Below are 8,415 nucleotides of genomic sequence, written 5' to 3'. Positions count from 1 at the left end.
TTTCCAAAATCTTGGGGACCTCTGCACAGAGCTCCGGTGGAATTGTAAAAGGCTAGGATTATTGCTATTGCTCCTTCATCACCTCTCAAAAGAGGATCATCATTTCATCCCTTGCAGAAGTGGAAGGGATAATCAGGTTTTAGAATTCAAGCATTATTGGGATATTAGGTAGATTTAAGTTAGCATAAGGGGGATTGCAATGCTCTAAGCTATAGAGGTTGAAAAACCAAGGAGATATAAAACTCTAAGCCTCCAGTTGAAGTATGAAGCAGTAAACCCAGAAAAATGCTGACATCTGTAATGCATCAGGAATGTAAATGAATTCATTGTAACGTAAATGATAATTGAGAACTATCGCTGAAAATTTGAGTGAAAATTTTAAAATTGAGTCCGAGTACAATGTGGAGCTCTGTGAAGTTTCTGACCACAGTAAAGGTCAGTCTACTTTCTTAATTGTTTGTAAGTATTGCTGCTGCATTTCCTGCCTTTCCTAGCATGAGTTCTTTCAATTGCATATGCAATCAGTGGCTACCTTGTAAGGCACCTAATAAAAATTACCTTTCCATCTATGTGTGGTTTTTTTATATTAATGACTATGTTCCAAGTTTTCCTGCAATTCAGAAGAACAAATATGCTATAATATTAAATTCAGGTTTAAAGCAATCTAGTTGTTTGGTTCCCATTTTACTTATAGTATCCAAAATATAAAGGACAAGTGAAAAGGCATTCACAAAATACATACTACAACTAAAATGTTTGGTTACCAGTGGAATATTATCTTTTGGTCATCTTATTAAATCAATAATGTTTAGTAGTTGAACACCAAGCAGTTTATTTTCCCCTAAACTAAAACCTTATGGTAGAACTTGGATTAAAAACGGCCTAAAGAAAGGACTTAATCTGATTAGGAGATGACAGCTTCATCCCATATCAATTTACAGAAGTCAGAAGTGGTTAGCTACATCAGTTTTCCTTGGTTATTATGTTCAATCTTGAATAAATGAGGGGGAAAGTCTGTGCTCCTCACATGCAAGTCATTTAATTCACTATTCTTTTCTGGTAAATCTCATTCACAGTGCTCCTTTGAAATATGTTTGGTGATGCCAATTACCACAGGCATACTGGTTGAATGCAATATATTTCATTTTATCAGACAATAAGACACCAATGAAATCTGTTGTAATTTCTGTACCCCTTACTATTTAATTCCTGTACTGTTTATTTTTTATTTCAGAGGATGAGCATGCATCCTTTGCTCCCACTCAGTTTCTCATTATTTCTCCATTAAGTCGAATTACAATATAATTCAGGAATATCCAAATTGATGAACGATGGTATTGCCTTTCAAAAGCTAAAGAATCATAGAGTGAACCGCTTCCTTCATCTGTAATCTTTGTCTTATCAGATGTTCAATCCAGTTGAAGACAACATAAATTTAGTTTAGAAACCAGCAGCCAAACTGATAAATTGCTTGCAATAAGGATCTTTTATCATGCAAATGTCAATAATCTCAGAAATAAGCACTAAAGGAAAACAGATAGATCAAATTAAAACTGGGGAGTTCATTGGTTTAAACCAAATTATCATTTAAAACTGAGTTTGTTAAAAAAAGAGAGTTGTATACAAAAGTGGATTGGTCTTACTGATATTTTAAATTTAGATGAAGTCCTGCCTTCAAAAGGGTTTGGATTTTATCCACAGTGTACAGTTAAGTCCATTCTTTTTCAATAACAGGCATTGGCCATCTGGCAAGACTTGGCAACTTGTTCAATTTTTGTAGAAGGATACATCTGATTAATTACCTTCTCTGCTCATAAAAGGTTTTCCTGAAGAAACAAACAGAAACATGCTGCTCTCTATTTCATCCCATGGCTTGTGCAGTTCACCGTCTGGTGTACAAAGAGCTTTAGTAGACTGTTGCACATTTAGCTGGAAGGGGCAGTTATTTAGCAGACAAAATAAAGAAAATATGAAGTTAATCATTACGTGTTCTGGTGTAGCAACTTAAAATAGAGTCTTTACTTAAAGTACTTAAGTACCATGAATTTTAAAATAATACTGGTGTATGATGATAGAACAGAGCACACTCCAGTAAAAGAAATGCTACGATGCCTCTTGCTGCAGACTCTCAGTTGAGGCCCACACTTAGTCTTACACAAGCCTTTTACAGTTGTTAATGAGAGTCTGGGTAAAAAACAAAACAAAACAAAACAAAACAAAACACCCCAAAACACCCCCCAAAAAAACCCAAAATGTTTTGGATGTGATCCATGCAACATAGGATTAGCAGAAATCATCAAGGATATTCTAGTAGAGTCACCACTGTAGACAGAGACAGATATCTAAGATGTTTTTAAGAGTAAATTTTTTTCAAATAACATAATAACATGAATTCTTTTATACTAGTTTAGACTTTCTGGCCTAGTTCATTCAGGCTTGAAAGGTGATCTAGCTCATTATTTGACAATTTCAGGAATAGTTCATCACAATCTTGCAATATCACATATTGCCCCCCAAAGTTAATGAAACTGATACTCAAGAAAGGGATAAGCAGAGAACTCTTGAACCACGTTAAGTGTGTGAATGCACATGCACGTATGTATTTACATAAAGAATAAAAAGTTGCTCTATAACTGTTAAATAAAGCCAAGTAATGGATGGTGCCGAACATGGAGAAATATTATTTTGGACCTGACAAGAGTCCGCTTCTCCGTGGGGTCCTGCTGCCCATCCCTGGGCAGCGCGCTGGGGCCAGCCGAGGGAGGTTTGGGCACGAGAGGTCCTCCTAAGTCCCCGGGCATCGGAAGGGAAGGAGAAAGGCTGTCATGCCAGGTTGGACGTTACTTGTTGTGGACCAGCAGGCACTGGGCAAAGCCTGGCTGGCAGGCAAGGCGTAGAGGAGGTGAAGGCAGCTGGAGTTCAGGGCGAGACCGCGAATTATTTGGGAGGAAAAGACAGCAGTGATTTCAAGGGGAGGTACATGTGACTCTTGACAACGTGGGTGATCCTGATGACCCAGGTCTCGGATCGATGCATTAAATACAGTAATAACTCAGTGAACGTCGAAGATGATATTTCATTCTGATGCAGACACAAACAATTGACCTTTGCTGCTGCAGGTTTTTTGTATTTTAAAACCATCCCACCACAAAGAGAGAGGCTAGGGTTTTCCCTCAAAAATTCTCAAAAGACATAAATATAAGAAATTCATAGGTAACGTCAATGTAAAAGACAGAGGTGGTCAAAATATCAGAAAAGATCACAACCTTGTGAATTCCCTTGATTTAAATGGGAGGCCCAAAGCTACAAATATTTGTTCTTGTTCCACTTCATTGGATAGAGCACAATCTGCGGGTCAGGGCGGTTTTATCCTGTATACTTGGCCAGCAAAGTCATACTTGCTTTCTAACACAACTTATGGGAACTCACCAACACTTGAGAGCTGTAACTAGATGTGATCTACCAGGGGGGAAAGAATTGTGACTGGTTTATTTTATTGTATTTTCTTCTAACAGGCAACTTCAATTCATCGTAGCCTTGTTTTCTGGATCATGTGGATGAATCCTGCCCATAATAGAAAATAATCACAAAATTTTAAAATTTTATAACTACTCTAATTAAGATGTTGGTTCTTAAGGGCCTCCTTTAACCTTTCATATAATATATTTAACCAAATACATAAAATAGGATGTTTTAAAACAATGAGAATGAATATGAATACACTATTATAATTTGACTTAAAACTCCCTGAAGCAGGATGAAATGGTACAAGCCCTGGTATACATTTAAGATAAGTATAAAAAGCCGTTAAGCTCCTTTGTAGAGTAAGGTGTCATAAGCAACAGAAGACTTGCTTAATAAGCATATCTTTGCAAATAAGAGCAATTTCAGCTCTAAGGAGAAATTTTACTGAACGTATCTTAATAAAAGGATGAGAGAGGCCAGAAAGCTGCAAGACCACCGTAAAACTGACAAAGAACGCAACAAGAAAGTATTAGACACAGTAATACAGATAGAATGATCCTGAAGAAAATATACTGGCAAGAGATTTTTGGAATGAAATCCAAACAGACCATACCTTGTAGTCTGTATAGTTCACTTTACCCTGGATTCAAGGGAACAGGACTGCATGATTTTTCCTAACAAAAAATATTTGTATTAAATTTATTACAAAAATAAGCCTACATATGTCATTTAGTAAATAGTTATAGTGCATTATTCCTCATTCCTTTGCTGTATTGCATAATTAATATCTTCAGCAAAGGTTTTTTAAAGTCATTTCTTTGCAGATTAGTTGAACTTCTTGCAGTTGCCAAGACATGCCTGGGGTCAGCTACAAGCAAGAACAGAGTGCTGAGAACTCAGTACTCCATGTAAACTGGAGAGCTATAGGCACTGTTACTGTATTTGTTTGAAGAGCACTACAAATATTTTCGTGCAAATTCTTCCCATGATACTACTGAAGATATTAATTTTTTTTCATTGTTGTTTTGGTAATTACGTAATTTTTCATTTTGGATCACTGATAGGTTGTACACATGAAAGACGTACCAGATGAAGCCAAGAAAAGTAGACAACAATGAGAAAATCAGTCTTGACCATTTCTGCATTAATTATATGATAAACAAATACCCAATATAATAGATATCATACATATAATATATAGACAACATACAGAATAGCTCTTTATAAACAACAAAGTTAGAAACACAGATTCTCTAGTCAAATCCTCATCAGCCTGACTGTGCTATAGCAATCTGTGGAAATAATCTAGTAAAGGAATCAGTCCTTGGATCTCTATGTTTTTGCAGTGGGCTTTGAGTCTTGTAAGCTGCTCTGTCATACAAGGCACATCTTTTGACAGTCAGATCTCTTTTTTAGTACCTTTACCTCTGCAATTATTTTCCCTAAGGCATAAGTTCCTTGGTCAAGTTTATAAGCATTCAGATAAGCACAATTCTTTTTGCAGCTGGTTGATCACACAGAAATCTCTGTTCAGCCGATGGCAGTTTAAGTAATAATGAAAAATTTCTTTTGAATTGCAACTCTGAGTAATACGTCTACGTGGTGAAAAATTCAGGGAACGAAATTATCACAAATTTCTCCCAGGATTTTAGGTTCTGTAAATAACTAAATCCATTTTAAATACTTCAGTAGTATCTTAAAAAATCCAAGGTATATATGCCTAGCTGACTGCATCTTCCTGAGTGATATTTAATTCAGTTGATACAGGAGTTGATTATGGCCAACAGATGGTCCAAATATTGCCTACTTATAATTAGAATATTTTATTTTTCATTTATATTTCATGGCTAGATCTTTACACATCTTATACTAGAGAAAACAGCTATTCTTGCCATAACTCTCAATTTAAAAATTGCTGGTTTTCCTGTGTCTTCCATATTCAGAAAAGAAATATGTATTGTGCACAGTTTATGTTGTGCAACATATGCTTAGATAATCTCTCCAGTCTGATCATGAAGCATTACTTCTTATCTTCAGTTGGGACTTATTTCATCATGTCAACACCATCAACAAACTACATAACACATCAACAAGCTACATAGTATTAAGGTTATTAGCACCAGTTGTTGGTTGTTTTTTTTTTTTTATAATCCATGTAATTTCAATACAGTTCTGATAAAAATGTTTCCAAAGGCAAAAAAAAAAAAAAAAAAAGACCCTCTCCAGTTCTACTACATATATCATATGCTAAGCTCTGATCACATATCCTCTGCATCACCAGGTGCTAAAATATTGACTGCTTATCCATATGGATGAAAATTACTTTTTAAATTCCAAATGCCTCTAAAGTAAACAGTACCTCACTCTTTGCTCTTTTCATGTTTTGACAGTTACCCTAAGGAGTTATTAGTACTGAAACCATTGGGCTTGTTTTACTGTCCTATATGTAATTATTCATGCACATGTCCATATGACTATTTTTTAATCTCTGTAAAGGTCATAGTTCTTGACTTCTAATCAGTCAAAATATATTTATGCCTAAATTGCATGTATATTCGAGTATCTTCTTAAGGCCTTCACAGACAATGTAATATAGCATCTGTTGAATTTATCTGATCAGCACCTCACTGGGGTCTTTAAAAATCAAAGTCTTTGATAAAGTTCTTGAATAACATGAAAAATATTTTATATTGTAGAAGATTCACACAAAGTGTATTGAAATACCTCTGTATACTGTATATTTGCAATGAGTTTCATTTGTTCCTGAGTTTTTAGTCCCTCCTCCACAGACTGGATAGGGCTCCTTGCATGAGCCAGTGTAGCTGGTTTAAAGGCTGTTATTCATTTCCCCAAGATGGAAAGAATATCTTTCAGGTTATTGAGACTGAAATACTAAACCAGTGATTTGTAAGGCAAAACTAAAAAGAAGTATTCAGGAATATAAAGCTCTAGTAAATGGAGAGATACCATTCTCTTCAGACCAAGTAAAAGGAACAAATAATCTATTCATCTAATTTGTATCTGAGTTAGTCCAAGGGTTCATACATACAAAAAATTTGTTTAGATGTTAAAGCAAAACCAGCCTATGTAATTTTCTTTCCATATTGTGTTTAACTTCTGTCTTGTTCTCCAACAACAAACCTTTTCCCACTATTCAAAGAAATATTTTTGGATAAGGGATTGCTTGAAAATAACCCCAATTTACTTTCTTTATGTTGCCTGTGCTTTCTATCTAATATTATCCTAGGAGAGTACCTATTACGTGACAACCATTCTGGTACACAGTATTAAACACAGCTATATTTAACTACATTTTCAGACTGCTGGGTTTTTCCACACTGAGGTTTATCTACTACACTTTAATATTAAGTGCCTGCTAGTTGCCTTCAGTTACCTAATGTATTTACAAAGACTACAGTGAATTCTGTTCTTCTGGGTTTACCAAGCCCAAGCATTATACCTCATTTGTGAAAACGTGTAACCTAACTTGCTTTCTAGTAGTTCATTTCCTCAACATGGACAATGCTATTCTTCCAACACCTCTTAAGGGAACCCATTTGCCAAAAATCTGTACAGATAGAGCTTCATATGGCACAAAGGCTTCTCTAGGTCAAAAAATGTACATGCCCAAATGCTGAACTGTATGAACAAATCCGGAATTGCAAAAATACTTATATCTCATAATACCTTACAACAAAAATTCCTAAATACACAAATAACAGTGCATTACGGAATGCTGAATGATATCAACATTGTAGCTTTCTCCTTCTGAGTTTTGTGGCATCTAGATCAGTCAAAACCATATTCTTTTCTAGATAAATATCTTTGCCTTTTTTTTCCCAAATGTGTCATAAAATACATACAGTATTTCTATAGCCCATATATCTTATAATGATTGCATTAACAGATTCATATGGATTTATACTAACCAGTTAGTACAATCAGAACTATTATAGAAAATATCTTTTAAAAAGATGAAGAGTGAAAAATAATTGAAAATAAATGTCCTAAAGAAGTTCTACAAATAATGCAGATTTACAAAAATACTTGAAAGGGAAGAAACCCCCCCCGCACTTATTTTAAATACTTTTATTACATTTGCTTTTCTAGTATTACACACCTCTGTAAGGCAGTGAAGATGGTGTTATGCCAGCTTATTAACATGTACCCACTGCTCTTACTCTTACAAATGAAAACTGTCAGAAAATCAGCCTCATTACCTACAGAAATAAGGCTTATGCATGCAAGAGCAATAGGTCTGTTTTTCTGTCTGCGGGTCCTTCCCATAACATCTTTCAGATCTGATGGCTAATTTCAATTCTACCTGACAGACAAATAGAAGACTCCGGTATATTACCTTCCTAAAAATTACATAAAAATGGACATAGGGTAGATGAGACAGACCCAGATTTTCCCCCGAGGAAAGGCAATCATTACTCGTTGCTTTTCCGTTCCCAGAGGCAGCCGCGTAGACACTGGCCAGACATTTAACTCGGCGGCAGTTCCAACCCCAGCTTTTCTTTCTATACTGTACAGAGGAGGAAGGATGCACAGCAAGTACATACCATTCGGCCAAAAAGAAGTTCTCCACAGGAAACTCGGACTCCTGTTAGCTTTCTGAGGATGTACACAAACAAAGAATCAGCTATGATGTTTAAACTGCCCAGAGAGTCATTAAGGATAATGGTGATTTTATTTCCACTCTTCTCATTCTTGCTTTTCTTCTCTTTTCAGAGAAGCAAAGACAAAGTTTATAACATGCTAGAATAAAGAATTTATTCTGATCTTACTACATTACTTAAAACTACCTACACTCTATTTCATCCAGTTGTTCATATATTGGATGTTAATAAATCACAATTTAAATAAAAAGTTGAGTTATAGTTACATCACAGAAGAAGATAGTAATAACAAACAATAATACCACAGGGGTAGCTGGTAACATTACAG

The 8,415-nt window shown here is 35.4% G+C and overlaps 1 long non-coding RNA gene across 1 annotated transcript; it reads right to left on the bottom strand.

Moving 5' to 3' along the window:
* Nucleotides 1–1,587: 1,587 nt before the first annotated feature.
* LOC138689467 (uncharacterized) lies at nucleotides 1,588–8,285 on the bottom strand. The gene is made up of 3 exons (XR_011328294.1): nucleotides 8,031–8,285; nucleotides 4,079–4,139; nucleotides 1,588–1,929 (listed from the first exon to the last, which is right to left on the bottom strand). It is a non-coding gene; the product is annotated as an uncharacterized lncRNA (long non-coding RNA).
* Between the last annotated feature and the right edge of the window lie 130 nt (nucleotides 8,286–8,415).

Source organism: Haliaeetus albicilla, chromosome 16 (genome assembly GCF_947461875.1).
Source record: "Haliaeetus albicilla chromosome 16, bHalAlb1.1, whole genome shotgun sequence".
Classification (NCBI taxonomy): domain Eukaryota; kingdom Metazoa; phylum Chordata; class Aves; order Accipitriformes; family Accipitridae; genus Haliaeetus; species Haliaeetus albicilla.
The sequence above is the reverse complement of the archived record's forward strand: the minus strand, read 5'-3'. Positions and strand labels throughout refer to the sequence as shown.